Source organism: Bos mutus, chromosome 10 (assembly GCF_027580195.1).
Source record: "Bos mutus isolate GX-2022 chromosome 10, NWIPB_WYAK_1.1, whole genome shotgun sequence".
NCBI lineage: Eukaryota > Metazoa > Chordata > Mammalia > Artiodactyla > Bovidae > Bos > Bos mutus.
Genome location: NC_091626.1, coordinates 82,765,385 through 82,784,649, shown reverse-complemented (window position 1 = coordinate 82,784,649; position 19,265 = coordinate 82,765,385).

The following is a 19,265-nucleotide window of genomic DNA, read 5'->3' as shown; positions in this document are numbered from 1 at the left end:
AGTCTTGAGGCTATTGTAAGAATAAGACTGGAAACCAGAGGCAGGAGGCTTAAGTCCCAAATCTGAGAACACCAGAGAACTCCTGACTCCAGGGAACATCAATCGATAAGCGCTCATCAAAAGCCTCCATACATATACTGAAATCAAGCACCACCCAAGGGCCAAGAAGTTCCAGAGCAAGACACACCATGCAAATTCTCCAGCAATGCAGGAACATAGTCCTAAGCTTCAATATACAGGCTTCCCAAATTCACACCAAACCCACTGACATTTCAAAAGTCACTACTGGACACTTCATTGCACTCCAGAGAGAAGAAATCCAGCTCCACCCACCAGAACACCAACACGAGCTTCCCTAACCAGGAAACCTTGACAAGCCACCCATCCAACCCCACCCACAGTGAGGAACCTCCACAATAAAGAGGAACTACAAACTGCCAGAAAGGCCACCCCAAACACAGCAATATAAACAAGATGAAAAGGCAGAGAAATACTCAGCAGGCAAAGGAACAGGATAAATGCCCACCTAACCAAACAAAAGAGTAAGAGATACAGAATCTACTTGATAAAAAATTCAGAATAATGATAGCGAAAATGATCCAAAATCTTGAAAACAAAATGGAGTTACATATAAATAGCCTGGAGACAAGGATTGAGAAGATGCAAGCAATGTTTAACAAGGATCTAGAAGAAATAAAAAAGAGTCAATCAATAATGAATGATGCAATAAATGAGATAAAAAAAACACTCTGGAGGGAATCAGCAGTAGAATAAAGGAGGTAGATGATAGGATAAGTAAGGTAGAAGATAGAATGGTAGAAATAAATGAAGCAAAGAGGAAAAAAGAAAAAAGAAAGAAATGAGGACAACCTCAGAGACCTCTGGGATAATGTTAAATACCCCAACATTCGAATCATAAAAGTACCAGAAGAAGACAAAAAGAAAGACCGTGAGAAAATACTTGAGGAGATAATAGTTGAAAACTTCCCTAAAATGGGGAAGAAAATAGCCACCCAAGTCCAAGAAACCTAGAGGGTCCCAAACAGGATAAACCCACGGTGATACACCACAAGACACATATTAATCAAATTAACAAAGATCAACCACAAAGAACAAATACTAAAAGCAGCAAGGGAAAAACAACAAATAGCACACAAGGGGATTCCCATAAGGATAAGAGCTTATCTATCAATAGAAACTCTTCAGGCCAGGAGGGAATGGAAGGACATACTTAAAGTGATGAAAGAGAAAAACCTACAGCCCAGATTACTGTACCCAGCAAGGATCTCATTCAAATATGAAAGGAGAAATCAAAAGCTTTACAGACAAGCAAAAGTTGAGAGAATTCAGCACCACCAAACCAGCTCTCCCACAAATGCTAAAGGATCTTCTCTAGACAGAAAACACAGAAAGAGTGTATAAACTCGAACCCAAAACAACCAAGTAAATGGCAATGGGATCATACTCATCAATAATTACCTTAAATGTAAATGGGTCGAATGCCCCAACCAAAAGACAAAGTCTGGCTGCATGGATACAAAAACAAGACCCCTATTTATATTGTCTACAAGAGACCCACCTCAAAACAAGGGACACATACAGACTGAAAATGAAGTGCTGGAAAAAGATATTCCACAAAAATAGAGACCAAAAGAAAGCAGGAGTAGCAATACTCATATCAGATAAAGTAGACTTTAAAATAAAGGCTGTGAAAAGAGACAAGGATATTACATACTGATCAAAGGATCAAGTCAAGAAGAAGATATAACAATGATAAATATATATGCACCCAACATAGGAGCACCACAATATGTAAGACAAATGCTAACAAGGATGAAAGGGGAAATTAACAATAACACAATAATAGTGGGAGACTTTAATACCCAACTCACATCTATGGATAGGTCAACCAAAGAGAAAATTAACAAGGAAACACAAACTTTAAATGATACAACAGACCAGTTAGACTTAATTGATATCTATAGGACATTTCACCCCAACACAATGAATTTCACCTTTTTCTCAAGTGCACACGGAACCTTCTCCAGGATAGATCACATCCTGGACCATAAATCTAGCCTTGGCAAATTCAAAAAAATTGAAATCATTCCAAGCATCTTTTCTAACCACAATGCAGTAAGATTAGATCTCAATTACAGGACAAAAACTATTAAAAATTCCAACATATGGAGGCTGAACAACATGCTGCTGAATAACAAAGAAATCACAGAAGAAATCAAAAAAGAAATAAAAATGTGCATAGAAATGAATGAAAATGAATACACAACAACTCAAAACCTATGGGGCACTGTAAAAGTAGTGCTAAGGAGAAGGTTCATAGCAATATGAGCTTGCCTCAAGAAACAAGAAAAAAGTCAAATAAATAACCTAACTCTACACTTAAAGCAACTAGAAAAGGAAGAAATGAAGAAACCCAGGGTTAGTAGAAGGAAAGAAATCTTAAAAATTAGGAAAAAAAAAAAAAAAGAAGTTAAATAAGTAAAGGGTCTGTGGTCTGCTGGGAGATCTCGCTTCTGTCTTTTAACCAGAATTCTGTTCCCTGGGCTAAGGAATGAGGAATGTGCAGACTCTCAGAGGGAGCAGAAGTATCTGGAGGATTTTTTAGTAAGCGATATATCCCAGTGAAAAATACTAGACTTAAAAACCTCATAAGGCATAAATGAGGCATAGTTTATACTTGATGATCAGGTTTGTACATTTTTAAAAACTTGATGGTGAATTTGAGTTAGTGCTAGGTTCTGACAAGGTGAATAAAACTCAATACTGCTCTCAAATTGCCTTAGTGGAGGTGGAGACATGCACTTAAATAGTTAAAATACTTCCTGATAAGCAGTATAGCATAGTTATGTCCAAAGAACTAGGTGATAGGAGAATGTGTTCAGGGAATAAAAAACTTCTGGTAGATTGTACAGTAGTTCTGATTTATTTAAGGAACTCCTATATTGTTTTCCATAGTGATTGCTAATTTACATTCTCATCAACTATGTACTAGGGTTCCCTTTTCTCTAATATTTATCTATCTTTCTGACTGACTAACTTTCAATATGCAAAAACACAAACTTTAGGTAAGTGTTAGGGAGCCATTTGCTTGTGCTGAGTTTTCCTGGGTGGTGGTTCTTCCAATTAAATGGGGCCTGAGTTAAGGAGGTAAAATGGTGAGATGTATAGAGGTGTGACAGGTGTGGATAACGCCAAACAGTGGTGCAAGGATGAAACGCGCACCCTGGATGCACGTTAGAATTGTAGGGTAAGGGAGTTAGAGAAGGCAGGGTTTGGAAAAAGAATGAGACCGACACTTTACAGGAACAGATCACCTTTAAGGAGGCAAGAAGGGGCAGCAGTCAGATTAGTGAGCTGCTGCCCTAACCCAAGAAAAAAGTAAGTATATATAGGCATATATGTGGAAAGCTACTGTCCCTTAAGGGGCCTGTTCTCCAAGGTTGTTTAGAGTAGTTTTCTCTTAAGTGGCTGGGGCAAGGAATTTTGGAGATCGGCCAGAGGCTGGACCAGCTGGGAGCTGGGTGTAATCAGCCTTAAAGTCCATTTTTTTCTTCAGGTGAGAGGGTTGTTTGTTTTGCATAGAATGGTGGGGAGGACCTGGAGGGGAGTTTTAATTCCTGGCTATTCTGAGCCATGTAACTTTCCTTCAAGAATTACCTATGAAACTTAAATAAAAAATACCAGCTCTAAAAATTAAAGCCTATTAAAAAAACCCACCACCTTCCCAAGCACCAATCCAGACCAACTAAATCACAATCTGTAAGTATGGAGCCCACATATCAGTAGTAGTATTTGTTTTTTTGCAGTTAAAGCCTTATTTTTTTTACAGCAGTTTCGGGATCTCAGCAGCACTGAGGGGAAAGTGCAGATATTTCCCATACACCTCGCACCCACACATGCGTAGCCGCTATCAACATCCCCCACCAGAGTGGTGCATTTATTAAAACTGATGAACCTACAGTAACACCTCATAATCAACAAGGTTCATAATTCAAGGTTGTTCTTGGTGTTTAGTTCCATAGGCATAACCCAGATGAACTTTTTGGCCAACCCAATATCATAGCATGTATCCATCATTATACTGCCCTAAACTATGTGCTCTACCTATTAATTTCTGCCATCCCTGGAAATCATTGATCTTTTTTTCACTGTCTCCAGTTTATCCTTATCCAAAATGTTATATCCAGAATCATGCAGTATGCAGCTTTTTCATATTGACTTTTTAGTTATATGCATTTAAAGTTCCTCCATGTCTTTTTTAAATGACTTTATAACTCATCTTTAAGCTTTGAGTAATATTACATTATCTGGATGTACCACAGTCTATCCACTCGTCTACTGAAGTACATTTTGGTTTGCTCCAAATTTGGGTAATTATGGATGAAGCTGCTATAAACAGCATGTGCAGGTTATTGTGGATGTAAGTTTTCACAGGATTTGCTTAAATTTTTACATAGTTCTTATGTACAGCCAAGGTTGAGACTCATTGAATTACATCATAAAAGGCTTTTTTGTTCCATGTCACTCAACAACTATTTTGTGAAAAGCTGCTTTGCTGGCTGATGTTTCAATGTAATGATACTTTGGAGCATGCTTTAGTCTCCTATTTCAGAAGAAGAGATTGATCGAAGAGGAGAAATACTGGAGCTTAATTATGCTTATTAACTATAACTGCAGTTGCAAATTAAAAAGTAATAAAGAATTAGATCTTATATTCTGACTTGGAAGAATACCCATGTTCTATGGCTGAAGCAGAAAAGCAGTTTCTAGAAAATATATATTGTAAGCCTTTATATATAAGTACATGCATTTTATATTTGTATCATACACCAAAGCCAGTCTGATAAGTAATGCCCTGCTCTGAATTATTATTCAAGGCAAGGATGAGGGTAAATAAAGAGAAAGCAAGTCATTTTCCTTAGTGTCAGCTGGTGTTTTTCAGAAACCATATGTACTCGGGGGAGTGGGGAGGGACTTGGGGGAGGGATGGGAGTTGGGATTAGAAGGGGAAACCCCAGGCTCAGACTCTGAGCAGTGGTGTTCCCCTCCTGCTGTTTACCGTGGCCAACAGTGAGGCCTGTGCCTTGCTCTTCTCAACACAGAGATGTGGCAGCTGAGCCAACCACCACCTACCATGGCCTGGCCAGATGGAAGGAGGGTAGGACCTATCAATACTGCCCACATTCTCCCAGGCAGAGAACTGGTCTCACTCCAGGCTAGGCTGGTGAAAGGGCCCAAGGAAGCTGTCGCTCAGTTTGGAGCAAACTGATTATTTGAAGAATTGTTTTGCTAATTGATATATAATTCTTTTTCTTTCAAGAAATTGATTTTATAATTGTTTTAAAATTGCCCCCCTTATCAGGTGGCGCTAGTGGTAAAGAACCTGCCTGCATTGGCAGGCAGGAGACATAAGACTCGAGTTTGATCCCTGGGTTAGGAAGATCCCCTGGAGGAGGGCATGGCAACCCATTCCAGTATTCTTGCCTGAAGAATCCCATGGACAGAGGAGTCTGACGGGCTACAGTCCTCAGGGCCACAAAGAGTTGAGCACAACTGAAGCGAGGGCACACATAACACACACATCATCAAGTAATGAAAATAAAAAGAAAATATTACAAACCTTTGTAATCTCTCATAACAGGTTTACCACCTTTTGGATCCCACTGGATTCTCTCAACCCATCATTCTCCATTTTATGTTACAGAGATCTTTGTTAAATAGATTCTCCTTGCATTTCCTTGTAATTTCCCACTTAGGAGAATTTAGAAAGATCCAAGAAACTAGAGAAAGACAGCACAGAATTGGATGCGAGTTTTAGAACTGCAGGACAGCCTGAGAGAACCCCATAACTTCACTGACCAAAGCAAGTGATACTGAGAAAAAGCTGTAAGGTGGGAGCTGTGACTTAAGGCAATAAACCATAGTAAAGGGAGAAAAAGCACCTGGAAGAGTCTAAAGAAACACAGAAACGCAGGTTAGAATTCAACAATTTTAACAGAACTGCTCTGCTGACCCAAGGAAACATCAAGAGATGAGACTGGGACTGTAACTTCGTGGTTTGTGGATAATATTCCTCAAGAATGGTGCTCAGATCTTGGCAACGTGGCAGTCATCCTGCTCATTCATTTCAGAGCATCAGTATTTACAATCTCAGGTATTCCATGCTGAGGTGCTACCTCTGATCCCATTTTTATATAGGCTTAAAACAAACCATATTAACCTTTTAACTTTTTTTCTCAGTCTCTCTAACCAGATTAACACCAACAAGAAAAGGTCCACAAATGTATACAACAATCTCTTAACGATATTTATCTAGGGGCAAGGGCCAAGACGTCAGGAGAACACGAAGACAGAGTTTAAAATATAATTCTACATACTTCTTTTATTATTTGAATGTATGTTCATAATTTTTGAAAAACAGAAAGTCTGTATAGGCAAAAAAAACCCAAAACCAACTTGTGAATTCCACCACCCAGAGATGATGTTCATTTTGGTATGATTAGTTTAAAAAAATATTTTTACTTATTTTGCTGCACCAACTCTTGGTTGTGGCACACAGGATCTTTGATCTTCACTGAGGTATGTGGGATGTAGTTCCCCAACCAGGGGTTGAGCCTTGGTCCCCTGCACCGGGAGTGTGGAGTCTAGCCACTGGACTACCAGGAAGTCCCTAGTGTGGTTAGCTTTTCAGGAGATTTTAACTTTTGTTCTATCTTTTAAAAATTGGTCATTGTTATTATTTTTAAATTTTTTGGAATAATTGTTATATCTCACTTTGTTTCCACTGTCCCCAGTGAAAACGTGGCATAAAGGGAAGCAGTACAGAGGGCTGGCAAATGTTCATTTCTAGTTTTTGTCAACAACTACTGTCCCAATATGTTTGGGCTGTCGCTTTTACTTATATTTCTTACATTTTAAACCACGTAAAACTCAAGGCCTTTAATAAAATCAGCATTTTGTCTGTGATGTAGCCATCAAGATTTTGCCTCACTTTTTCCTTGAATTCTAGGCTTTTACCAAAAAAAAAAAAACAAAAACCCTGAAGACTAAAATTGGGGTCCCAGATATCTTAAAAGAAATAAAGTTATCTGTGAGTACCTTAATTGGAAATGTTATGCATTAAAAAATATTCTGATACTTCAGAGAGCACAAGAAGAGTTTAATAGAAAAAAAAAAACCCAAGTAGTAAATGTAATTACAAATCACACTTTGATCACATATCAATTACTTAAGTGAAAGTCACTCAGTCATGTCCAATTCTTTGGGACCCCATGGACTATACAGCCCATGGAATTCTCCAGGCCAGAATACTGGGTGGGTAACCTTTTCCTTCTCCAGGGGATCTTCCCAACCCAGGGATTGAACCCAGGTCTCCCACATTACAGGCAGGTTCTTTACCAGATGAGCCACAGGGGAAGCTCAAGAACACTGGAGTGGGTAGCCTATCCCTTCTTCAGTGAATCTTGCCAACCCAGGAATCGAACCTGGGTCTCCTGCACTGCAGGCAGATTCTTTACCAACTGAGCTATGAGGGGAGCCCAAGTACTTACTATGCACTAAATTCCATATATCTCCTCTCATTAATTGGATACAGTTATTTATCTTCCTTAGTCCTCCACAACACAGATGATCACAAATTCTACAAAACTACAGCATATTAAGAAGCAGAGACATTACTTTGTCCACAAAGGTCCGTCTAGTCAAGGGTATGGTTTTTTCAATGGTCATGTATGGATGTGAAAGTTGGACTATAAAGAAAGCTGAGTGCAGAAGAACTGATGCTTTTGAATTGTGTTGGAGAAGACTCTTGAGAGTCCCTTGGACTGCAAGGAGATCCAACCAGTCCATCCTAAAGGAGATCAGTCCTGGGTCTTCATTGGAAGGACTGATGTTGAAGCTGAAACTCCAATACTTTGGCTACCTGATGGGAAGAGCTGACTCATTGGAAAAGACCCTGATGCTGGGAAAGATTGAGGGAAGGAGGAGAAGGGGATGACAGACGATGAGATGGTTTGATGGCATTACCTACTCAATGGACATGGGTTTGGGTGGACTCTGGGAGTTGGTGATGGACAGGGAGGCCCGCAGTTCATGGGGTTGCAAAGAGTCGGACATGACTGAGTGACTGAACTGAACTGAAGGAGATGTTATATTTCTATAGCACACAGGCCCAGCTGAAGATGGCAGTGATGTGCAATCTTCCCCTCCTCCATGGGCCACTTCCTCTTTTTACTGTTTTTCATTTAGAAAACAGAGAGGACTCTTGATGCCACATGATGCCATACTGTTACTTGAAGTGGTTTTCTAGGTATATTAAGCTGTCTGCAACTGTGTATACTATTTTCCTCATCTGAAGAGTCAGTGAATGTTTTACATATTGTTCTTGCAGAAGCAGGCCCTGAGTCAAGGATCTGGATGTATTAATCGTGGTGATTTAGGGCTTCCAGGAGAAATCAAAAAGGGCCTGGGGATGAAGGATAGGAAATGAGAAGAAGCCAAATGAGGGTGTGATTTCAAAAATCCTACACTCAACCTATGCCCATGGGAGCTCAGAACACAGGAGTGCACGTCAGAGATTGTCCTGCCTTGTAGCAAAGGAGCTGGGCTTTGGTATTCCACATCAGCCTGGCTTTGCTTGGACGATGCCAGGAGTGTGAAGGGTGAAACAGAATGCCCAGGTACTTTCAGCTCACTCCAGTGCCTGAGGGTAATTTGCAGCCTAGGGGTAATGCGCACGTGCTAACTGATAGCAGCAAAATATGAAAAAGCTGGGGATGGACTCACAGACCGTGGGTGGGGCATCAGTTTGCTACTGTGGGTTTCCTGTAAACTTCCTCTGGGGGTACACAGCACATGTAATCACAAACTTCCATTGTAAATTATAAGTTTCTGACCATAAAGAAGGCAGAGTGCCAAAGAATTGATGCTTCTGAATTGTGGTGCTGGAGAAGACTCTTGAGAGTCTCTTGGACTGCAAGGAGATCAAACCAGTCAATCATAAAGGAAATGAACCCTGAACACTCATTGGAAGGACTGATGCAGAAGCTGAAGTTTCATTGCTTTGGCCACCTGATGCGAAGAGCCGACTCACTGGAAAAGATCCTGATGCTGGGAAAGATTGAAAGAAGAAGAAGGGGACGATAGAGGATGAGGTGGTTGGGTGGCATCACCGATTCAATGGACAAGAACTTGAGCAAATTCCAGGAGATGGTGAGGGACAGGGAAGTCTGGTGTACTGCAGTCTATGGGGTCACAAAGAGTTGGACACAACTTGGTGACTGAACACCAAAAGCAAAGCATTAAAGTGTGAATGAATGCCATTGAGCTCAGACTTGAGCTTAAACCCTAATCCCAACCCACAAAAGAAACTGGAAAAGCCATGTTTAAGTTTGAATGGAGTGGGAAGAGTCAAAAGAAACTGGAAAAGCCATGTTTAAGTTTGAATCCCAACCCACAAAAGAAACTGTTTAAGTTTTTGAATCCCAGCTCCACAAAAGAAACTGGAAAAAGTTTGAATCCCAACTGAAACTGGAAAAGCCATTTTAAGTTTGAATCCCAACAAAAGAAACTGGAAAAGCCACAAAAGAAAAACTGGAAAAGCCATGTTTAAGTTTGAATCCCAACTGGAAAAGCCACAAAACAAAAGAAACTGGAAAAGCCATGTTTAAGTTTGAATCCCAACTCCACAAAAGAAACTGGAAAAGCCATGTTTAAGTTTGAATCCCAGCTCCACAAAAGAAACTGGAAAAGCCATGTTTAAGTTTGAATCCCAACTCCACAAAAGAAACTGGAAAAGCCATGTTTAAGTTTGAATCCCAGCTCCACAAAAGAAACTGGAAAAGCCATGTTTAAGTTTGAATCCCAGCTCCACAAAAGAAACTGGAAAAGCCATGTTTAAGTTTGATCCCAGCTCCAAAAAGAAACTGGAAAAGCCAAGTGGAAAAGCCATTTTTTGTTTGAACCCAGCTCCACAAAAAAACTGAAACTGGAAAAGCCATGTTTAAGTTTGAATCCCAACTCCACAAAAGAAACTGGAAAAGCCATGTTTAAGTTTGAATCCCAACTCCACAAAAGAAACTGGAAAAGCCATGTTTAAGTTTGAATCCCAACTCCACAAAAGAAACTGGAAAAGCCATGTTTAAGTTTGAATCCCAAAAAAAAACTGGAAAAGCCATGTTTAAGTTTGAATCCCAACTCCACAAAAGAAACTGAAAAATCCCAGCTCCAAAAAAACTGCCATGTTTAAGTTTGAATCCCAACTCCACAAAAGAAACTGGAAAACTCCACAAAAGAAACTGGAAAGCCATGTTTAAGTTTGAATCCCAACTCCACAAAAAGAAACTGAAACTGGTTTGAAAAGAAACTGGAAAGCATGTTTAAGTTTGAATCCCAACAAAAGAAACAAAAGAAAGAAACTGGCTCCACAAAAGAAACTGGAAAAGCCATGTTTAAGTTTGAATCCCAACTCCACAAAAGAAACTGGAAAATGAAAACTGAAACTGGAAAAGCTGTTTAAGTTTGAAACAAAAAGAAACTGGAAAAGCCATGAAACTAAAAGTTTGAATTGAATCCAACTCCACAAAAGAAACTGGAAAAGCCATGTTTAAGTTTGAATCCCAGCTCCACAAAAGAAACTGGAAAAGCCATGTTTACCCAGCTCCACAAAAAGAAACTGGAAAAGCCATGTTTAAGTTTGAATCCCAGTTTGGAAAAGCCATGTTTAAGTTTGAATCCCAGTTTGAAGTTTGAATCCCAACTCCACAAAAGAAACTGGAAAAGCCATGTTTTAAGTTTGAATCCCAACAAAAAAAACTGGAAAAGCCACAAAAAAGAAACTGGAAAAGCCATGTGTTTAAGTTTGAAAAAATATGTTTAAGTTTGAATCCCAACTCCACAAAAGAAACTGGAAAAGCCATGTTTAAGTTTGAATCCCAAACTCCACAAAAGAAACTGGAAAAGCCATGTTTAAGTTTGAATCCCAACCACAAAAAGAAACTGGAAAAGCCATGTTTAAAATCCCAACTCCACAAAAAGAAACTGGAAAAGCCATGTTTAAGAATCCCAACTCCACAAAAAGAAACTGGAAAAGCCATGTTTAAGTTTGAATCCCAAAAGAAACTGGAAAAGCCATGTTTAAGTTTGAATCAAAAAAAAAACTGGCCATGTTTAAACAAAAGAAACTGCCATGTTTAAAACTGGAAAAGCCATGAAATCCCAGCCCACAAAAGAAACTGGAAAAGCCATGTTTAAGTTTGAATCCCAGCTCCACAAAAAGAAACTGGAAAAGCCATGTTTAAGTTTGAATCAAAAAGAAACTGGAAAAGCCATGTTTAAGTTTGAATCCCAGCTCCACAAAAAGAAACTGAAACTGGAAAACAAAAGAAACTGGAAAAGCATGTTTAAGTTTGAATCCCACAAAAAGAAACTGGAAAGCCATGTTTAAGTTTGAATCCCAACTCCACAAAAGAAACTGGAAGAAACTGGAAAAAGTTTGAATCCCAACCCACAAAAGAAACTGAAACTGTTTAAGTTTGAAAAGAAACTGGAAAAGCCATGTTTAAGTTTGAATCCCAACTCCACAAAAAGAAACTGGAAAAGCCATGTTTAAGTTTGAATCCCAACTCCACAAAAGAAAAAGCCATGTTTAAGTTTGAATCCCAACCCCACAAAAGAAACTGTTTAAGTTTGAAAAAAAGAAACTGGAAAAGCCATGTTTAAGTTTGAATCCCAACTCCACAAAAGAAACTGGAAAAGCCATGTTTAAGTTTGAACCCAACCCACAAAAGAAACTGAAAAAACAAAAAAACTGGAAAAGCCATGTTTAAGTTTGAATCCCAACTCCACAAAAGAAACTGGAAAAGCCATTTTTAAGTTTGAAACTGGAAAAAGAAACCAACCCAACAAAAAGAAACTGGAAAAGCCAGCTCCACAAAAAGAAACTGGAAAAATCCATGTTTTAAGTTTGAATCCCAAATCCACAAAAAAAAACTGGAAAAGCCATGTTTAAGTTTGAATCCCAACTCCACAAAAAGAAACTGGAAAAGCCATGTTTAAGTTTGAATCCCAGCTCCACAAAAGAAACTGGAAAAGAAAGTTTGAATCCCAGCTCCACAAAAAAAAACTGGAAAAGCCATGTTTAAGTTTGAATCCCAACTCCACAAAAAGAAACTGGAAAAGCCATGTTTAAGTTTGAAAAAAAAAAACTGGAAAAGCCATGTTTAAGTTTGAATCCCAGCTCCACAAAAAAAGAAACTGGAAAAGCCATGTTTAAAAGTTTGAATCCCAGCTCCACAAAAGAAACTGGAAAAGAAACTGAAACTGGAAAAGCCATGTTTAAGTTTGAATCCCAAAAGAAACTGGAAAAGCCACAAACAAAAGAAACTGGAAAAGCTGAAACTGGAAACTGGAAAAGCCATGTTTAAGTTTGAATCCCAGCTGGAAAAGCACAAAAATCCCAGCTCCACAAAAGAAACTGGAAAAGCCATGTGTTTAATCCCAGCTCACAAAAGAAACTGGAAAAGCCATGAATCCCAGCTGGAAAAAGCCATGTTTAAGTTTGAATCCACAAAAGAAACTGGAAAAGCCATGTTTAAGTTTGAATCCCAGCTCCACAAAAGAAACTGGAAAAGCCATGTTTAAGTTTGAATCCCAGCTCCACAAAAGAAACTGGAAAAGCCATGTTTAAGTTTGAATCCCAGCTCCACAAAAGAAACTGAAACTGGAAAACTCCACAAAAGAAACTGGATGTTTAAGTTTGAATCCCAACTCCAAAAAAGAAACTGGAAAAGCCATGTTTAAGTTTGAATCCCAACAAAAAAAGAAACTGGAAAAGCCATGTTTAAGTTTGAATCCCAACTCCACAAAAGAAACTGGAAAAGCCATGTTTAAGTTTGAATCCCAACCCACAAAAGAAACTGGAAAAGCCACAAAAAAAAAACTGGAAAAGCCATGCCATTTTAAGTTTGAATCCCAGCTCCACAAAAGAAACTGGAAACTGAATCCCAGAAAAAGAAACTGGAAAAGCCATGTTTAAGTTTGAATCCCCAGAAACTGGAAAAGCCACAAAAAGAAACTGGAAAAGCCATGTTTAAGTTTGAATCCCAGCTCCACAAAAGAAACTGGAAAAGCCATGTTTAAGTTTGAATCCCAGCTCCACAAAAGAAACTGGAAAAGCCATGTTTAAGTTTGAATCCAGCTCCACAAAAGAAACTGGAAAAGCCATGTTTAAGTTTGAATCCAGCTCACAAAAAGAAACTGGAAAAGCCATGTTTAAGTTTGAATCCCAACAAAAGAAACTGGAAAAGCCATGTTTAAGTTTGAATCCCAGCTCCACAAAAGAAACTGGAAAAGCCATGTTTAAGTTTGAATCCCAACTCCACAAAAAAAACTGGCCATGTTTAAGTTTGAATCCCAGCTCCACAAAAAGAAAAAAGCCATGTTTAAGTTTGAATCCCAGCTCCACAAAAAAACTGAAACTGGAAAAAAAGAAACTGGATGTTTAAGTTTGAATCCCAGCTCCACAAAAGAAACTGGAAAAGCCATGTTTAAGTTTGAATCCCAACTTGAATCCCAACTCCACAAAAGAAACTGGAAAAGCCATGTTTAAGTTTGAACAAAAGAAACTGGAAAAAGAAAGAAACTGGAATGTTTAAGTTTGAATCCCAGCTCCACAAAAGAAACTGGAAAAGCCATGTTTAAGTTTAATCCCAGTTTGAATTTGAATCCCAACTCCACAAAAGAAACTGGAAAAGCCATGTTTAAGTTTGAATCCCACAAAAAAAGAAACTGGAAAAGCCATGTTTAAGTTTGAATCCCAACCCATGTTTAAGTTTGAATCCCAACTCCACAAAAGAAACTGGAAAAGCCATGTTTAAGTTTGAATCCCAACTCCACAAAAGAAACTGGAAAAGCCATTTTGAATCCCAACTCCACAAAAACTGAAAAGAAACTGGAAAAGCCATGTTTAAGTTTGAATCCCAACTCCACAAAAAAACTGAAACTGGAAAAGCCATGTTTAAGTTTGAATTTAAGAAACTTTTTAAGAATCCCAACTGGAAAAGCCATGTTTAAGTTTGAATCAAAAAAAGAAACTGAAACTGGAAAAGCCATGTGGAAAAGCCATGTTTAAGTTTGAATCCCAGCCCACAAAAGAAACTGGAAAAGCCATGTTTAAGTTTGAATCCCAAAAAAGAAACTGGAAAAGCCATGTTTAAGTTTGAATCCCAACTCCACAAAAGAAACTGTTTAAGTTTGAATCATGTTTTTAAGTTTGAATGGAAAAGCCCAACTTTGAATCCACAAAAAGAAACTGGAAAAGCCATGTTTAAGTTTGAATCCCAGCTCCACAAAAGAAACTGGAAAAGCCATGTTTAAGTTTGAATCCCAGCTCCACAAAAGAAACTGGAAAAGCCATGTTTAAGTTTGAATCCCAACTCCACAAAAGAAACTGGAAAAGCCATGTTTAAGTTTGAATCCCAACTCCAAAAGAAACAACTCACAAAGCCATGTTTAAAAAAGAAAAACTGGAAAAGCCATGTTTAAGTTTGAATCCCAACTCCACAAAAGAAACTGGAAAAGCCATTATTGCTGTCTTGATTCTTTGTCACCAGATCCATAAATAGGAGAATCATCTTTACATCAAATGCTTACTCATTTATTTGGTCAGTCATTCATTCAGTGAATATGGAGTGTCTACTCTGAGTCAGGTTCTGTTCCAGGGTTATTCTGAGAAGGGGATAGTGGTAAGAAGAGCTCCATAAAATGTAAAGCTCTAGGCAACTGCTTTATTTCCAGTGGTTATTTATTTTCACAGCTCACTAGAACACATAAAATTGCCTAAAACCACAGCAGGAGATACAAGGAAAAACTTCATACACAGCTGGTTGGGGGAAAAAAACCAACTAGAGCTGTTTCCAGAGTGTCTAGACCTGCCTCTGTCACAGTTCATCTTTTTTCAAATCTCTTAACATTTCCTATCATTGGTTTCCTTATCTGTAAAATGAACAGTTCTCAGCTACTAACCAGTGATTACCTGTTAGAGAGGCTTCAACTCCAATCATATCTAGCACCTCCTGTTTATAACAACTGTTTAATGGTAATCTTTTTACTAATTTGATTATGAAAGCTAAGCAACTTAGTATGTGAATGCTCTAGCCTGGCTGCACTGGCTACTGTAAAGAACTGTCAGATGCTCGCAACTGGCCTAGGATCTCTGTCACCCATGACATTGATGACTGAGAATTGCATTATATGCATGGCTCCAGTTCAGATATGGTATTGCTTGCTGGGGTATGATTCTCTGAAATGGTGAAAAATCTCTAGGTAAAAAACCAAAAGCAAACAAACAAACAAAACCAAATACATATCTTCCTTTGAGTTCCCTGGTAGTTGCCTTCTTGGAAAATTCAGTGTATATGGGTCTGGCATAGTAAATGATCAGTAAATAATCAAGGAAAAAAATTAAAATAATTGAAAAACAAAACTCACTTCATTATGTGATTGTAAAGCCCAGATTACAAGCAGGGTTTTTAAAGATAGAGAGGAAGAAAGAAACAGAGTGCGTGTATACGCTGGGGTCCCTGGCTCAGCCCTTAAATATCCAGAGGGACCCCATCACCTGAACAAGCAAAGGCAGCCCTATTAATTTTCAAAACTTCTCCCAGAGAGACATACTGCCATTAGGAACCAGTTTTCCAGAAAGTGAGAGTTGCTAATCTAATGACTAGGGGGAAAAAGGAGAAGGCAATGGCACCCCACTCCAGTACTCTTGCCTAGAAAATCCCATGGAGGGAGGAGCCTGGTAGGCTGCAGTCCATGGGGTCGCTGAGGGTCAGACACGACTGAGCAACTTCACTTTCACTTTTCACTTTCCTGCATTGGAGAAGGAAATGGCAACCCACTCCGGTGTTCTTGCCTGGAGAATCCCAGGGACGGGGGAGCCTGGTGGGCTGCCGTCTCTGGGGTTGCACAGAGTCGGACACGACTGAAGCGACTTAGCAGCAGTAGCAGCAGGGGAAGAAAAACAAACAAACAGGGCAACCAACTTGGCCCCTCCCCTTTCTCGGAAAACAGACTTCAGAGAAGACTCGGGACTGCGAAGTCCCCTTTCTAACCTGAAACAGCGCTTTCTGCCCGGAGACTTGTGACAAGCTACCACGGGCTTGGATTTTAATTGGGCAGTTGAGAAACTAAAACAGCGGGTTAAAAGGAGAGAAAGCCTGTGATTTCTGCCAACGGGTTGGTGGGGATGGGGGCCCTGACTCTCGCTCCGTGACCTTGGCTCTGTTCTCTGGGCACTGCCGCCAGCCTGACACGCTCACCTGAGACCCCGCGCGCTCCCGCCCGCCCCGCGCTCTGCTTCTTCCGTGCAGCCCGGACCTCTGGCTCCTTGGTACTCTTTCCCCGCCCAGTGTAGCTAGGCACCTGGGCTCGGCTTGTTCAAGCTCAGTCTTGAGCAGACCAACAAGCCGCGGAGAGGCCAGAAACTGGCAGCTGCAGGAGCGCCGGCTTCCTGTTCTGTTCTCACAGGACAGCTACCAAGACGGGACAGGGAGAAACAGCAGACAACATCACGGTCCTTGATAAGCTGCTGGGTGCGTGGGTGGGGGTTGAGGACGCTGGGCACTGCTTTGCAGGGCCGCCTGGTGTCACCCCAAGGGTTCTCTTTTCCTGGGCAGAGCGGAGGAGGGGCAGGCTGGTCACGAGGTCAGTGGTCTGTTGGGAGACAGGCGTTTGTGGGTCCAAGATAAGGACCGCCTGAGTCAGCAGGTTAGCGCTTAAAGTGGAGCGTTAAGCACTGGGCACTGTCCCCTTCTGGGCCCCCACCATTCTCCTCTGGGGCGCCACTCTTCCTCGCTAGCTTCAAGGACTTGTATCGGAATATCTCACACTGTTGTGCGTATCACTTCTGTGGCATCCTAGGTGTTTTTTTTCGTTAAAGCTTTATTGAGGACTAATTCACAAATCGTAAAATTCACCTATTTACAATGTTCTTCAGCGGGTTACAGTATATTCATGGAATTGTGAAACTATCTTCTCAATGTTAAAACATTTTCATCACCTCCAAAAAGAAACATTGTATCGATTAGCCATCACTACCCATTTCTCCCCAACCACTCCCAGGCTAAGGAAACACTAATGTTTCTGTCTGGATGGATTTGCCTATTCTTTATAAATCATATAAATGGAATCATACAGTATGTGGTCTTCTGTGACTGGCTACTGTCACTTGCTATAGTATTTTCAAAGATCATCCATTTTAGCAACTATTGGCACTTTATTTCTTTTTATTGCTGAATAATATTCCATTGTATATTACACTACATATTGTTTAGTCATTCATTAGTTAATGAGCATTTTGGTTATTTCGACTTTTTGGCTATTAAAAAATAATACTATTATCGACTTTTATATGCATGCATGAATTGAACTGATGTATGCTAAGTCATTTCGGTCGTGTCCAACTCTGTGTGGCCCTATGGACCGCAGCCTGCCAGGCTCCTCTGTCCATGGAGTTCTCCAGGCAAGAATACTGGAGTGAGTTGCCATGCCTTCCGCCAGGGGATTTTCCTGACCCAGGGATCGAACCTGCATCTCTCATGTCCCTTGCACTGGCAGGCAGTTTCTCACCACCAGCACCACCTGGGAAGCCCACCAACACGCATGTACAAGTGTTCAGTCCTCTTGGCTGGAGTGGAATTCCATCTAGAAGCGGAATTGCTGGGTCTTATAGTAACTATGTCTTTAACATTTTCAGGAACTGCCAGGCTGTTTTCCAAAGATGCCACACCATTTTACCTTCCCACCAGAAGCATATGAGAGTCCCAATTTTCCTACATCCTTGCCAACACCTTTTTCTCTTCCCATCTTATTGTGATATAATTGACATACAGCACATAAGTTTAAGGTATTATATCACAATATGATTATCACAATAAGTTTAGTGAACATCCATAATTTCATATAGATACTAAATTAAAGAAATAGAAAAAATGTTTGTCTTGTGATGAGAACTCAGGATTTTCTCTCTTAACTTTTATATATAACACCCTACTGTTCATTATATTTATCATGTACATTTAATCCCTATACATATAACTGGAAATCTGTACCTTTTGACTGCCTTCACTGAATTCTCCCTTCCACAACCCCCTGCCTCTGAGTAACCACACATATGATCTCTTTTCCTATGAGTTTATTATTGAAGTATAACTGAAAATGCTATATTAGTTCCTGTTACACAATGTAGAGATTCAATGTTTCTATTCACTTCAAGATAGTAACCGTGATTATAGTCAGCATACAAAGATGTCACATGGCTACACTATGCATTTTATGCCCGTGACCTATTTTTCAACTGGAAGTTTGTACCTCTTAATCTCCCCCACTGGTTTCTTTCCTTCCTCACTCCCTCCTCTCTGGCAACCACCAGTTTTTCTCTGTAATTAGAATTGTTTCTATTTTGTTATGTCTGTTCATTTGTTCTGAAGTTGAGATTCCACATCACATGTAAGTGAAATCAGACAGTATTTGTCTGTCTGACTTATTTCATTTAGCACAACACTGTCTAGGTCCATCCGTGTTGTCACAAAAAGCAAGATTTCATTCTTTTTTACGGCTGAGTAATATTCATTATATAAATGTATATGCCGCAACTTCTTTATCCACTCGTCTACTGATGGGCATTTAGGTTGCTTCCATGTCTTGGCTGCTGTAAATAATGCTGCAATGACAGAGAGGTACATATATCTTTTCTAATTAGTTTTCTTTGAATAAGTTTGTTTTCTTTGGATAAATACCCAGGAGAGGAAATGCAGGATTATGAGGTAGTTCTAGTTCTATTTTTCATTTTTTGAGTAATTTCTATACTATTTTCCACAGTGGCTGTACCAATTTACATTCCCAGTTCACAAGGGTTCCCCTTTCTCTACACCCTTGACAATACATCTTATTGGTTATCTTTTTGATACTGGCCATTCTGAAGTGTGAGGTGATATCTCATTGCAGTTTTGATTTGCATTTCTCTGATGATTACTAATGTTGAGCATCTTTTCTTATGTCTGTAGCCATCTGTATGTCTTTGTTGGAAAAACGTCTATTCAGATTCTCTGATCATTTCTTTTTTATCTTTTGTTATGTAAGTCCTTTGTATACTATGGATATTAACCCCTTATTGGATATAAATTTGCAAATACCTTCTATTCAGTAGGTTGCCCTTTCATTTTGTTAATAGTTTCCTTTGCTAT